Here is a 15,894-nt window from a genome sequence, read left to right as displayed (position 1 = left end):
CCGAGGTCCCCGGGTAACCAGGGTAAACATCGGGTTGCTAAGCGCAGGGCCGCGCTTAGTAACCCGATGTTTACCCTGGTTACCAGCGTAAAATGTAAGTACATACTTACATGCGTCCCCCGGCGTCCGCTTCCTGTAATGACTGAGCGCCGGCAGTAGCAGGGCACAGCGGTGACGTCACCGCTGTGCTGTGCTTTCACTTTCAATTTGCGGCGCTCAGTCAGTGTGGGAAGCGGACGCCGGGGGAAGCATGTGAGTATGTAGTGTTTGTTTTTTTTTACATTTTACGCTGGTAACCAGGGTAAACATCGGGTTACTAAGCGCGGCCCTGCGCTTAGTAACCCGATGTTTACCCTGGTTACCAGTGTAAAATATCGCTGGTATGGTTGCTTTTGCTGTCAAACACGGCGATACACGGCGACCTAGCGACCAAATAATGTGCAGACCTTCTAGCAGCGACCAGCAATTTCACAGCGGGATTCTGATCGCTGCTGCGTGTCAAATACAGCGATATCGCTCCCTAGGACGCTGCAACGTCACAGATCGCTGGCGACGTTGCTTAGTGTGACGGTACCTTTACTGAGGAAAGGAGGTTGTTGGCCAAAATCTTGTGATACATGACCCCATCCATCCTCCCTTTAACACGGTGCAGTCATCCTGTCTAGGGATGAGTGGATAGCTTCGGATAACTCCTTATCCGAATAACTGCATCGTGAATCCGGATAACTGGAGCGCTCCCAATAATCAGCTGTTCGGCACAGCAGCTGCATGTGTCGCGGCTGTGTGACAGTCACAACCCATGCATGGAGCACCCAACAAAAAGGCTCTCCATGCATATGTTGTGACTGTCACACAGCCGCGACACATGCAGCTGCGCCGCTGAACAGCTGATTATTGGGAGCACTCCAGTTATCCGGATTCATGATGCAGCTATTCAGCAAGCGCTATAGCTATTCGGATAGGGAGTTTTCCGAAGCTATTTGCTAATCCTGTCCCATTTACATAAAAGCAGCCCCAAAGTATGATTTTTTTTGTCCACCACCATGCGTCACGGTTGGGACGGTGTTCTTAGGGTTGTACTCCAACTTCTTGCACCGAAACACGTCGAGTGGAGTTGATACCAAAAAACCCTATTTTGGTCTCATCTAACCACATGTCCTTCTCGCAAGCCTCCTCTGCATCATCCAGATTGCCATTGGTGAACTTCAAACTGGACATGTAGGACGTGCAAGGTCCCCTGCTCCCACCAGCACAAGATTTTGATTCATGCCAGCGTAGTGCGTTATTTACTGGAATGTTTGAGACTGTTGCCCCAAGCTCTCTTCAGGTCATTGACCAGGTCCTCAAGCATAGTTCTGGGCAGATTCATGACCTTTCTTAGAATCATCCTTACCCCACGAGGTGAGATCTTGCATGGAGCGCCAGACAAAGAAGAATGATAGTCATCTTGTGTTTCTTCCATTTTCTAATAATGGTGCCAACAGTTGTTGCCTTCTCCCCAAGCTGCTTGCCTATTGTCCTGTAGCCCATCCCAGCCTTGTGCAGGTCTACAACTTTGTCCCTAGTGTCCTAGGACAGCACCTTGGTCTTGACCATGGTGGAGAGGTTGGAGTGTCATCGATTGAATGTGTGGACAGGTGTTTTTTATACAGGCAACAAGTTCAATCAGGTTCATTTAATGCAGGTAATGAGGGCAGAGCAGGAGGGTTTCTTAAAGAAATACTAACAGGTCCGTGAGAGCCAGAATTCTTGCTGGTAGGTAAAAACGCTGGTTTTATGCAATAAAATAAAATTTAATTATTTAAAATCATACAATGTGATTTTCGGGATTTGTTTTTTTTAGATTCTGTCTTGCATAGTTAAAGCGCACCTACGATAAAAATTACAGACCTCTCCATTCTCTGTAGGTGGGAAAACTTACAGAAATCGGCAGTGTAACAAATGCTTATTTCCCCCACTGTAGCTGCGGTCCTAACTGTGACTGGTTACTATGGATGAGGCCTACACACTGCTGAAGTCCGACGCTTACCACAGCCAGGGTTACTAACGCCATCTCCGTGTGGTAAACTGTGGAGAAAAGGCTGAGAAAGTGACCAGTTATATGACAGAGCTGTACTTGGAAAAAGCGGCAGCCTCATCTTGGCATTAGGTGTGACATTTAGTGAACAATCGGCTCGGTGAAGACAACAGTCAGTAAAAGGTCTTTTCTTTCCACAATGAGCTGATCCCTGAAGCTGAACAAAGCAATGATAAACTACCTCAGGCTTTCACAGACAGACAAACCACTCCGGGAGCCAAGTTTCAACTTCTAAGTCCAAAATGTTGCTAGCTAGCCAATCATTTCGAGTAGCTTGTCTACCACGCTCATGAGATTTGTCCAGTCCATGTGACATAACTAAACGTGTACAACGCTAGAAATCTCTCATCTGAGTTATGTAATCCATATCTGCAAGGAGATCCCTCTGCAGAGGCCAGCACGATACCGTAATTAGGGGAGTCATCACTGATCCAGCGTTTATGGGCAGGGCAACCAAGTATACAATCAATGCAAAGGTAATGGGCACCCGGGCCGGATTCAGGTGCTCGTATGGCAGCCTTCACTGAATGCATAAAGAACCACCAAATATATGTACATTACTTCATTTTCAAAATTAGGAAGCTAGACTGTGTTATCACCCCTTCTGGAGCGATGGAACTGGGTAACAAGTTGTTTTTTGTTTTTTCTTAGTGGCCTTGTTCTCCATAGACATAAACAACATATCTAGGAACCTTGGCTACTTCATTCTCAGAATCTGAGTAGGTCAGACACCAGCTCATCAAACATGTACGGATCAAGGTAGAATCTTGAGATTCCAAATTCATACAAAGCTGTCATGAAGGAAAAGGGGATGTCTCATGTTGAAAAAAACATACACACACCATTCCCTGGGTCCAGAGCTTTATCGCTGCTGCTGAAGCAACTGTTTGGCTGCAGTGTTGTCGACATGATATCACCCATGCAGCTAATCACTAAATTTAGCGGCTCAGGCAGCCTACATCGGTTCAGCGGCTGCAACGCTGCAAACATGCCATTACCGCTGCAGCCAAACATCACAGCCTGGGGCAGCAGTATATATACAGGAGAAGGTAGTTAAATCTCAGCTTGATTGTTTTTTTAAAGGTCCACTTACACTGAAATATCATGAAGCGAGAGATATTTTCAGTGTAAACAGGCTACCGATCAACTGATGAACGAGCAAAACACTTATTCATGGCCTATGTCTGCAGCAATTCTAGGTTATGGCACTTCACCACTTTATGGACGGTCACAGAAAGAGTTTTTATTACTTCTTTGTAAAGTAAGCCATTGTTTTTCTCTTGGCATTCTAACATGAGATCTGCCATAAATCAATCTCAAGCAGGTAGACTAGAAGTCAAGTAATCTGGACATCTCTCCTAAATCGACTGATAGAAGCACTCAACCATGCAAATCACCATAGAAGAACATTAGTGACCACCTTCTCAGTAGGACAAATATGGCCATTTGCGTGAGCCCCAACACTGACTAAATAACGGAAAATGTTCACTTTAGTGTGTGATGTATTACTTACCACTGATAACTGCCAAGGGCGTTTATAGGAGGTCCTATACTACAACTGTACGACAGAACTGCCCTACAATCACCCACGTCATCTCAAGTGGGCCACAGGAGCTGCCAGAACAGGAGAGACAAGTGACACACTGGCCCTGGAAACATCAGCAAATTAATTTTTAAAGAATCACAAAAGAAGCAAAAATGCATGAGACAAGGAACAGGTAAATATTACAATTTTTGTGTTGCAAAACCCATTAGCCAACAACAAGGTGACCGCTTTAGATGTGACCCTATACTTAGACTATGTTCACATATTGCATAATAGATGCGTCTTTCTCAGCAGGCAAAAACCTACTCTCTTAGCAGTAAGAAACTTGAATCAAAAAAACAAAAAACGCATGGTACATTTTTCTTTTAGTTTTTGGCACCAAAAAAAAAATAAATATCTGCGTTTTTGTACCACCCATTGCTTTCAATGAGTGAAAAAACACTGAAAGTAGTGACATGTTGTATTTGAAAAAAAAAAAAAAAAGATACTGCAAAAAAATACTGAGAACAAAAAAAAAAAAAAAAAAAAAACCAAGCTGTGTGCATGAGATTTCTGAAATCTCAGACTTCACAGGTACTGTAAGACGCAGCTAAAATTTTGAATAAAAAAAACACAATGGAAAAAAAACAATGTGTGAACATAGCCTTTTTTAAGACTCATCTCCGCTGTGTTCCAAAGTGAGTGATGGGAAGATAGGAGTAAAAAGATGGTGACGACACTATCCCCTCTTATTTAGGGCAACCATTTCCAAAATCACTAAAACAGGTTTACACAGAACCTGCCCATTATTCTCTAGTAACAGTCCATGACAGACTAAATAAACAAAAACTAATTACTGTTGCTGGAATATTGCTTTAAAGGTACCTTCACACTAAACGACTTTGCAACGATAACGATCCGTGACGTTGCAGCGTCCTGGATAGCGATATCGTTGTGTGACACGCAGCAGCGATCTGGATCCTGCTGTGATATCGCTGGTCGTTGCTGAAAGTCCAGAACTTTATTTGGTCGTCAGATCGGCGTGTATCGTCGTGTTTGACAGCAAAAGCAATAATGCCAGCAATGTTTTACAATGGTAACCAGGGTAAATATCGGGTTACTAAGTGCTGGGCCGCGCTTAGTAACCCGATGTTTACCCTGGTTACCATTGTAAATGTAAAAAAAAACCAGTACATACTCACTCACCTTCTGATGTCCGTCAGGTCCCTGGCCGTCTGCTTCCCGCACTGACTGTGAGCGCCGGCCGGCCGTAAAGCACAGCACAGCGGTGACGTCACCGCTGTGCTCTGCTTTTACTTTACGGCCGGCCGGCGCTCACAGTCGGGGGACTGACACCGGAATGTAAGTATGTACTGTTTGTTTTTTTTTTTACATTTACACTGGTAACCAGGGTAAACATCGGGTTACTAAGCGCGGCCCTGCGCTTAGTAACCCAATGTTTACCTTGGTTACCAGGGGACTTCGGCATCATTGGTCGCTGGAGAGCTGTCTGTGGACAGCTCTCCAGCGACCACACAGCGACGCTGCAGCGATCGGCATCCTTGTCTATATTGCCGCAGCGTCGCCTATATCGCTGCAGCGTCGCTTAATGTGACGGTACCTTTATAGGCTGTGGCTACACAACGATTTTAGCCACATTGGTTGAGACTAAAAATCATTCTATGCAGATGCTAGATGGCTGTGTAATGCAGGTGACTAGGACCACCCTGCGATCTGACATACATACATAAATACCAGTTTTTTTCCCGGAAGCACAGATAACATTCACCGAACAAGGATGACATCAGTGTGACACATACGGAAATAGAAGTGACAGATTTTTGTGTTAAAACATGTGCAAAGATAGATAGCCGTGAGATATATAATTAGTGCTTTGCGCATGTAATTTACTGCACATGTATTAACCTAATAAATAAATGAAAAAAAAAAAAAAATGCAATTTTTTGGTAACCAGCAAAGGTAAAGCTGAGAGCCGATATCAGGCTGAGAAGGTCCATGGTTATTGGGCCCTTCCCAACCTAAAAATACCAGCCCACAGAAGTAGAGCATCACATGAGATGCACCAATTCTGGCGCTTTACCCAGCTCTTCCCGATTGTCCTGGTCTGTCGGAAACTGGGAAGATAGATAGAAACCACTCCATTACTAACACTAGGGCTTGATGTCAACTGTGTTTTTGGACAATTCACAGCCAACACCAACTACTAATTACACCGACTGTCAACACAACAGGGTAATCAGGAAGAGTGAAGGCAAAGCGCAAGAATTGGCGCATCTAATCGGATTGTAGGTGGCTGCAGGCTGGTATTTTTGGGCTGGGAAGGGCCCAATAAGCATGGACCTTCCCAGACTGATAATATCATCCCACAGCGGTCTGCTTTACCTTTGCTGGTCACCAAAAATGGTGGGGACCCAGTGTCATTTTTTTCCCCATTAGATTAATACATTTACAGTAAACTATACAAGCAAGGCACCAATATGACATATCCATCATCTATTTACCTCATATCTATCTTTGCACATCTTTAATCCCTAAACATCTGTAATGTTATATTTCGGCACATGGATGGCACACAAGGACGGCAAACAGAAAACCACACGGATAGTAAAAACAGAAAGCCTCAAACATACTTTTTTTAAAGCGAACGTGTGGAGGGAGCCTACTGCTGAGCAACCTGTGTCACGAACTAAGCTGCCATGTAGCCCCATCCTTAAAGAGGGGTTGTCCAGTCTCAGAAGTCTGAAGTCACTATGTTACCACAGGATCATGATGGTGGGCCTTGAGCACATGGACTATTACACTACATTACCAGCGCGGGAGGCCATTCATGTAAGTGCATGTGACTGCAAATATATAAATCGTATACATGTGAAATAAGCTCCTGTATTTTTATCAATTATTTTCTACTGAGAAAATCCAGGTAAGACTGCTCGAAATGTGGCCGCATATATGCAAATCACATAAGTGTAGTCATGCAAATTCCACCCACACACGAAATACAAAGAAATCCTGACAGTGTGCACATCGCAGGCTCTCACGAGTCGGCAGTCACATAAGGGACTGCGGACTTTTTTTTTTGGGATATCACTTTAATATCTGTGTGGTGCCCTCATGTAAAAAAGCATATTATGGCTCTGTAAAAGCCGAGTTTTAAGGTGGCACAGTACCGCCCTACACAGTATGCAGCCATTCAGGCACCTCCATAACATACAGAGGTTTTCCTGTTAGGGTATGTGTCCACGTTCAGGAAACGCTGCGCGTTTGACGCTGCGCAGAGCCGCAGCGTCAAAAACGCAGCGTCCAGATGTTACAGCATAGTGGAGGGGATTTTATGAAATTCCGTCTCCACTATGCATGGTAACACGCATCCGGCGGCCCTGCGATTCTGGACATGCTGCGCGTCTTTTAAGATCGCAGCATGTCCGTGTACCTGGCGGCGACACTGCGCCGCCGCCAGGTAAATCACAGGGCCCTATGTGTGGGGTGCGATGATGCCGGATGTGTGCAATGAACACATCCGGCATCATCGCGTCTACAGAAGGGGGAGGAGCTTTGGGCGGAGCGGGTTTGCCGCTCCGTCCAAACCGCCGGCCATCCTGAACGTGGACACATACCCTTAGTGCCATTCTTAAATACAAACCTATTGCATGTAGAATACATGGGCATAAACAGGTCTGCAGTCAGATCTCCCATCTCTTCCTTTCACTGACCAGACGTCCTTCTGGCACGTTAATTATAGATCTACAAAGTTAATGCACTGTTAAGGGTATAAAAAAAATTAGAGACACACCAACATCACGAAAAGCGCACAGGGTCCAAGCTACAAGGGTGACGCTGGAGCAATATGTCAACGCTTTGCAGGATACATGCTTATTAATGCTGAGCACACAACAAGCCACTGATCTAGATATATACACATACACCATGTGGTTTTACACTACTGATGTCAAATGGAGAAACATGTCGCAATAACAGCCCAACACCTCACCTGACAAGCCGCTGTGTGCCCCCCCCCCCCGGACATTCACTGTTGGTAATTCAATCTGTGTGTCCCAAAACAACAGCTAAAGCATTTTGATGCTAGGATGGGGGTCACTTTCACAATACCCTGAATGCCATAGTCTTTCCTTTGCAGAAAAAAAAAACACCCCTATGTACCCCTGTACCTGGAGTTATAAAAAAAAATATATATAAATAATAATAATAATAATAATAATAATAATAATAATAATAATATATATATATTTTTTTTTTTTTTATTTATTAAAAAGTTGCAATCATGACCATCTATTTGGCAGCAGTTATGTGGTCTTTTACCTTGTGTGTAGACCAAAAAGACAATTAAGTAAAACATAAAAATGTTAAAACATTTTCCCCAAAACCATAGGAACTAAAAGCTCAAGTTGGTCGCCAGAATCATATACAAACATAAGAACTCTATTAGGTATAGGAGAGATGTCATTTTGGTCCAAAATGATCATTGGAAATGGATGGAGAGAGGAACAACCATGGTTCTGTCCCATGGCATCCAATAAAAATTGGAGAAAACCATACAGCTTTCTCCCCAAAGCAGCATCACACCAGCCCAGTCATTGCCAGTGGTGACTACAGTCTTATAGTCCTGACAACCCCTAAAGCATCGGCCGCCAGGCAGGTATTGACAGCTGCTCCTCTCCCAAGACTTGGTCATTTCTTCTACTGCAGTTCTGAGACAATAATTACCATTAACAATTTATAGAATTCACAAACCATATTCCTTTCAATGCATAAACAAACGCCCAATAAAGCACCGGGCCTCGGCCGTCTATTACCGCCCGGCTCAGATTCTGAAAGGGAAAAATCAATAGCCAGGAATAAACAGATCCTCTGATGTAAGGGAAATGTTCCTTCCATATTACCAGAAGTCTGAGCCGCTGAACACAAGGTGTTAAACACACCAAATACCTCTACAGTCAGGGGTGGATAACAGGACGCCGGCTACCTACCTCTCCAGGACGAGGAACAAGCATTGACGACTACCAGGAGAAAGTAACAATTGCCTTGACCAAACACCTACAAGCTCAAGTTATGTACACTCAAAAAAACGTCCATAAGACATACAAATCTCAGCGACACTCATCACTGCTGGCTCCTCCACAAATATCCCGAAAACATAAGAAAAAATTGGATGGCAAAGCTGGCCATACACTTGAGAATTCAGATGGCCAAAGAGGCCTTTTTCTGCCAACTATCATCACATGAACAAGACTGATCCATGACGACTGATGGCACATACCTGCCAAAAAGTGTACCACCGATGCCGAGGGCTGTAGTCATTCCGTAACGACAGATGTGCATCATTACACACGGAGACTAGGTCAGAGATCGGATAGAAATATATTACTGCAACCGATACCTTCATTGTCCAAGACGGTCACCTACACGGTCCAACCATGAACGATCCTTACATGTCTACCAGGGGTAGATTTATTCTCCTTAAGGCTACATTCCAATTAAGGTTAAACACACAAGTAATTCATGACCGTGACCTGCTCCATGGGTGCAGCCGCATCCATCTAGGAGGAGGTAGCAGGCATGCCCCCAGTAACTATGGGAATGAGGCACACATGATAAATGGGGGATTAAGCATCTCATCTAACCTGTGCAGAAGAGGATCTCTGTTCTTGGCAGATAGGTGGTCTCACTTTACAGTGGTGCAAAAGGAGCACACAGGCCTGTTTTTTTCTGTTCCATTCATTTTGATGGATGAATGACCCATTCTCCACTCTGAATAGGTGGTCTCAAAAGTCATTGGAATGCCAACATGGGTCATTGCTTACCCATGAAGGCCTGTGATACTAAAGACCACATATTAATAACCACTTTACATGTAAACGAAGCCTAGATGGACACCGGGACAGCATACGTTTTACTATCAGAAATTAAACATTGCTCACAGAAAGACAAAACACCAAATAAAAAACTGATGACAAAATAATGACAATGAATAAGGAAAGTGCCCACGGCAATAGTGCAGAATAAAAGAAATTGGATAGATCTCTCAGGACTCGCCTAGCAATGTGCCCGATAGCAAGTAGGCGGTGGGTCCCCAGACACAGCCCCGGACACACAGCCTCCTTGCCATCAGGGACATTGCAAGGCGAGACCCATCTACCCGTCTAAAGTGACACTGCACCACTATTTTCTCTTGAATACTTCCCCCACAATACACTCTGCCGTGATGAGGCGCAAGGACTTTGGGCTTCATCATTAGGTTACACTCGGGTACTGTCCGTCTTAGGGCAGGAGCCACTCGCATGGGGCATGACAGGGGATAATAGGGACCAGATATCCCCCATTGCCTCCAGAGTGGTCCTTGATCTCCACAGGAATGGGTGAGATCTATCCAATTTCTTTTATTCTGCACGGTTGTCACAGTGGGCACTTTGTCCATGGTCGTTATTTTGTCATAAGGTTTTGATTTGATTGGTGTTTTTGCTGTTTCTGTGAGCAATTTTAATTTAGGATAGTAATGGCTAAGTTTTATGGCTCCCGTGCTACATATTGACCATTACCTTAGGGGGTCAGGTATCATATTCTAATTACCATATCTGCTTCTACAGCATACACACTACTGTAACGGATGGACTGCAGCCGGCTCTTTATTATCCCCCTACATGTACTAGATATCGACAGCAGTGTGCGGACTCAAAACACAAGGCCTCCGTGCACACCAGATACAGTGACATCTCCAATTTTAAATTATGCTTTGCTTATATAGCGCCATCATATTCTGCAGCGCTTCAGACATCACTGTCCCCATTGGGGCTCACAATCTAAATTCCCTATCTGCATGTCCTTGAGTATGGAAACGTACAAACAGGGAACCTGTCACCAGATCCATGCTTCCCACACTATGGGAAGCACGAAACAAAGCCTAGCTCCACAACTGCAGCCAGGTAAACATCAGGCAGGGACCATAGCTGGAGTAGTCCGCTCCATCAGTGCTGCTGGAGGTGAGAGGTCACCCTAGGGGAGAGACCTGTCAATCACCTGTAGAAGAGCTGGGAGAGGCAGGCTGGGGATGGAGCCGGACTCTCTGGCGTTATAGAGGAACACATAACTGGCACCTATTGTGCAGCCAGGCTCGGATTCATGCTGCCCACGGTTTAGACAGCAGTTATCCAAAAATAAGTTGCAATTCTATCACTTTGTAGGTTTCTAATTATATTACACATGAAGATAATGAGTCTCCTAGTGTAAAGAGGACCTGTCGCCGGGTCAATAGCGGACAGTTTTGCCAACATTTTATTCCTCCTATATTTTATTTAAATGGAACTTGTCATTTCAAAGCAACCTAATTACCTGGATAAATAGGGGTAATTTGCAGGTAAATAGCGTATATATCCTGTTTAGAAGGCTTACCGGGGCAGCGGCTACAGGGAGAAAATTAACTTTTTTTTTTTTTTTTTTTTATCAGTCACAATAATATGTGTGGAGACGTGAGCTGTGACTGTCCCCGCTCACTATGGACTCAGCATGTGATCACCCCCCCGACATTTCGATTAACAGCCTGTTCTGCAGAGGCTGCCACAGTGCCGGAGACAGATCACAGAGCCGTTCACTGTATCGCGAGTGGTAACTAACAGCTCCCTGCACCACTACGATCACTGGAAGCCAGCGGCTGCAGGGAAGATAGAGCTTCATTTTCTCCCTGAAGCCGCCGCTCCAGTAAGCCTTCCAGGCATGATTTAAATGCCATTTACCTGCAGATCACCATTACGTCTGTGAATACATAGCATTTATTATCCCGTGAGCAATGCATTCTTAGTAAAGAACAGATTAAAAGGCCCATCTTTCTAGAAAAATAGAGGCCAATTGGAAAAAAAAAATAAGTTATGGACTACTCAGAGGAGCAAGAGGAACAAAATGTGGCCACTTCTGACGTGGTGATAGGCCCTTTATGAAGGGATTTTCTGGAATTCCATAAATGCTACCACCACTGTAGCACTGTACTCAGCTCTCAAATAATGATCCTGTCTGGTCCTAAGTGGAAACATTTAGGAAAATACTGACAGGTTGTTCCCCGTGTACATGCAAGAGAACGACCATCAGTCATCTGCGCTGGTCTCTGGTTGTCCTACCTGGCCGGATCGTCAAAGTAGGTTTTCTCTGAAATGCCAAAACGTTTCCAGGAGTGTACCTGGCTCCAAGCCGACAGCCGGGTGCTCATTTTACTCCTGCTGCTCCCCTGTAAGTTTGCTTTCTACATCCACCATACAATGTCAGAGATATGGGGGGTTTTATCTAGAGCGGAGTTTTAAGGCCTCACCAGGAAACCTGGGTCACGTGGAGGCACCGGGAGCAGCGACCCTAACCTGTCACACTGTACCCGTACTCCGATCTGTGGACAGCGGGGTCCAGAGAAGCAGAACGATAAATCGGATTGTGACTGGTAGTGTATTCCCTGGTGCTTCTGTGTAGGAGAGTCCAGTGGGCGGTCCTACTAGAGTCCGACAGCTATGTCTGCATGCACAGTCATACAGGGAGGACTGTCAGTCACTAGTAGCACCGCCCACTGGACTCTTAACGCTGCAGACACCAGGGATGTGAATGAATGAGGATTACACCAATGTCCCCCACATGACAGGATCCCTTTACATAACAGAAGTCTACTAACCCACGAGGGTAGCCCTCCGGCTGATAACAGAGAGCATACACTCAGCAGGTCCCGGATGTGCGCTGACACCACAACAATGCGGGCGGTGACGTCATCCCCGCCGTGATGTCACCGCCGGCAGGGCTGGAGCCGAGTGCCCCGGCAGTGACCTCCGCACACAGACCTGGCAGCCATGTGCCCAGCCCCCACACACGGGGGTCGCTACCTGACACCGTCACCCACCAGGGTCTGCGCGGTCACACGTCCCGATCCCAGCAGACCATGTCCCGGGCTCCCGATGACGTAGAGTCCGCCGCTGCTGCCGCCGTCCGTCCCCCGGGTAACGGTTGCTGTGGAGGGCGCGGATGCTCGTCGGTGAGAGGCAGGGCCGGCTCGCTCTTCCTTTGCGGTAATGAATGTAATAAAGATGGCCAGAGGAGGAGGAGGAGGGACCTCACACACTGGAGGGAAATGTTCCGTGTCAGAGGGGACGCGCAGCGGAAACCACCCCTGGCAGCGGGCCCGCCTCTTCCGCGACAACACAGGGCTCCGGACTCGCAGGGCCGCGCTCAGCCCATTCCCCGCACTCCGGCCTGGAAGAACAGGCAGCCAAGTGACGGCGACCCCTCCCTTTACTCGCGGTACCACCAGGGGGCGGCAGCGCTGGGGAAAACGGAGAGCGCAGAAACCCCGCCTACTGCTCGAGAGCGCTGACCAATCACGTGGTGGCATCCCGAAGCTTTCCACGCCCTCATCCTCCAGACAGTGGCGAGACCGGGGCGTGGTCACCATCACCTACTACTGGGAACACGCTAGTGTTTCTGGTCTGGGGGGTTCGCACGGTTCCGCCTCCTTGTGGGGCGGGGTTTACTTAGGTCGCATTGTCAGATTGGTCAGCTGCTGGTGTCAATCATAGGGATTCCCCAGGGAGGGCGGGAGAGCTGGTGCTGGCCAATGGGATGGGGCGAGGCAGTCACCTCATAGGGATGGCACTGCCAGCCAGCCGCGTCACAGCTTGCGAGCGCTTGTGCCAGCGCCGGCTTCCCAGATGTGGTGTATTCTCATCTGTGGCCGGCAGCCTGCGGACAGCTGCAGGAGAGCCTCATACAGCGCAACGCCACGGACTGTGCGTCTAATGTCCGGCATAGAGAATCGCCGGCACACTGCTCTCAGCCGAGTCCGGGAATGTACCCGAGGTGTAGGGGCCCCGAACCGGCCTGCCGTGTGCGCATGCGCCCAGTCTAGCATTGGTGTGCCGTAGACTCACTGGCGGACACAGACAGAAAAGGGCCCCTGTGCGAGAAAAATAGTGCAAAAGTGCACCTGTTTCGAAGGTAGAAATGGGCCCCTTACGTCTTGGGCACCAAGGATATGTCCGCCCCTGCATAGACTGGAGGAAGGTTTATTGACGAGGCTCAAGTTGTTTTTTTATTCGGCAATTTTTTCTTTTCTGTTTTTTTTAATAAGTTTAACAGCAAAAAATAAGCATCGCGATAATACACAATTCAGCGAGGTACCCTGATGTGAATACACCTAAAAACGCCGAAGGGTGTTAATCAAAGGGTTAAAAGACTTTGGGCCACTGATACCACACTGCAGACATGTAGAACAGGGAGCACCACATCAAAACCCGGTCCCTCCAGCCTGGCCCAAATGGAATGGGACCAGCGATTTCTCATATTTCCAGCAAAATTTAAAAAGACATTTTTTTTAGGGATCACTTCACATTTGAAGTGAGTTTGGGGGTCAATATAACAGAAACTACCCAAAAGTGTCACCATTCACAATACTGCACCCCTCTAGGTGCGCAAAACCACATTCAAGAAGTTTATCAACCCTTCAGGTGCTTCACGAGAACTAAAGCAATGTGGAAGGAAAACATTAACATTTTACTTTTTTCACAAAAAAATGTACTTTGGAACCAATTTTTTTTTATTTTCACAAGGGTATCAGGAGACAAAGGACCACAAAATTTGTTGTGCAATTTCTCCTGAGTACGTCAATAACCTCATAGAATATAATACAGCCCCCCCATAGAATATGCTGAACCCCCCATAGAATATGATACAGCCCTCCCATAGAACATACTGTAACCCCCCCCCCATGGAATATAATACAGCCTCCCATAGAATTTAATACAGCCCCCCATAGAGTATACTGTAACCCCCCATGGATTATACAGCCCCCCATAGAATATAATGTAACCCCCATAGAATATAATACAGCTCCCCCATAGAATATACTGTAACCCCCCATGGAATATAATACAGCACCCCATAGAATATAATGTAGCCCCCCATAGAATAGAATACAGCCCATGTCCCCATAGAATATAATGTAGCCCCATCAAAGAGTATGACACAAATCTCCCTCATAGAATATAATACAGCCCCCCACAGAATATACTGTAACCCCATAGAATATAATACAGCCCCCCATAGAATATAATGTAGCCCCATAGAATATAATACAGCCCACCTCCCCATAGAATAAAATATAGCCCCATCAAAGAGTGTGATGCAATCCTCCCTCATAGAATATAATACAGCCCTCCATAGAATATAATACAGCCCCCATAGAATATAATGCATATATATATATATATATATATATATATATATATATATACAGCCCACCTCCCCATGGAATATAATGTAGCCCCATCAAAGAGTATGACACAAATCTCCCTCATAGAATATAATACAGCCCCCCACAGAATATACTGTAACCCCATAGAATATAATACAGCCCACCTCCCCATAGAATAAAATATAGCCCCATCAAAGAGTATGATGCAATCCTCCCTCATAGAATATAATACAGCCCTCCATAGAATATAATACAGCCCCCATAGAATATAATGCATATATATATATATAATACAGCCCACCTCCCCATGGAATATAATGTAGCCCCATCAAAGAGTATGACGCAATCCTCCCTCATAGAATATAATACAGCCCCCCTATTGAATATACTGTAACCCCCCATAGAATATAATACAGCCCTCCCATAGAATATACTTCTAACCCCCCACTTAATATAATACAGCCCCCCATAGAATATACTGTAACCCCCCCATGGAATATAATAAAGCCTCCCATAGAAAATAATGTAACCCCCATAGAATATAATACAGCCCCCTCATAGAATATAATACAGCCCATCCATAGAATATACTGTAACCCCCCATAGAATACAGCCCCCCCCTAGAATAGCCCCACGGTCCAGTACTCACTGATTAATTTTTTTTAAAAAACCACACACGATTCTCACCTCTCCTTCTGCCCTGCACTACTCCAGGCTCGGCTCCTGTCTCAGTGGCGGCACACAGTGGGTGTGTGGTGAAGTGACGTGATCGCGCACCCTCAGTGTCAGAGGCAGACAGGATTGATGGGAGAAGGAGCATCATCTGACGCTCTCTCTCCTCCATCATTGCTTTGAACTGTATCGGCGTCATAGATGCCAGCATAGTTGAATGCGGCTGCGGGGGGGGGAGTCGGCGCTGGCGGCAGGCGGGCCCCCTGACTCACGGGCCCTATAGTGGTGGCACGCCACTGGCTGGGGGCCCTAGGCAGCTGCTTGGTCTGCCTGCTGCTAACGCCAGCCCTGGTCCTGGTATAGCTATATTAG

The 15,894-nt window shown here is 46.2% G+C and overlaps 1 protein-coding gene across 5 annotated transcripts in view; it reads right to left on the bottom strand.

Annotated features, from left to right (window-relative positions):
- CSNK1G3 (casein kinase 1 gamma 3) overlaps positions 1 to 12,980 on the bottom strand; it is a 150,210-nt gene extending 137,230 nt beyond the window's left edge. For 2 of the 5 annotated variants that reach the window (XM_077291070.1, XM_077291097.1), the window contains exon 1: positions 12,505 to 12,980. The gene's annotated coding sequence lies outside the window, so the exon portion shown is untranslated. Of the gene's footprint in view, positions 1 to 3,590; positions 3,692 to 12,504 lie in introns of all 5 variants that reach the window. The other 3 variants (XM_077291080.1, XM_077291107.1, XM_077291115.1) reach the window with 3 other exon arrangements.
- Between the last annotated feature and the right edge of the window lie 2,914 nt (positions 12,981 to 15,894).

This window comes from Ranitomeya variabilis, chromosome 1 (assembly GCF_051348905.1).
Source record: "Ranitomeya variabilis isolate aRanVar5 chromosome 1, aRanVar5.hap1, whole genome shotgun sequence".
NCBI classification, from domain to species: domain Eukaryota; kingdom Metazoa; phylum Chordata; class Amphibia; order Anura; family Dendrobatidae; genus Ranitomeya; species Ranitomeya variabilis.
Note: the sequence above shows the minus strand (reverse complement) of the source record. Positions and strands in the feature narration are given on the sequence as shown.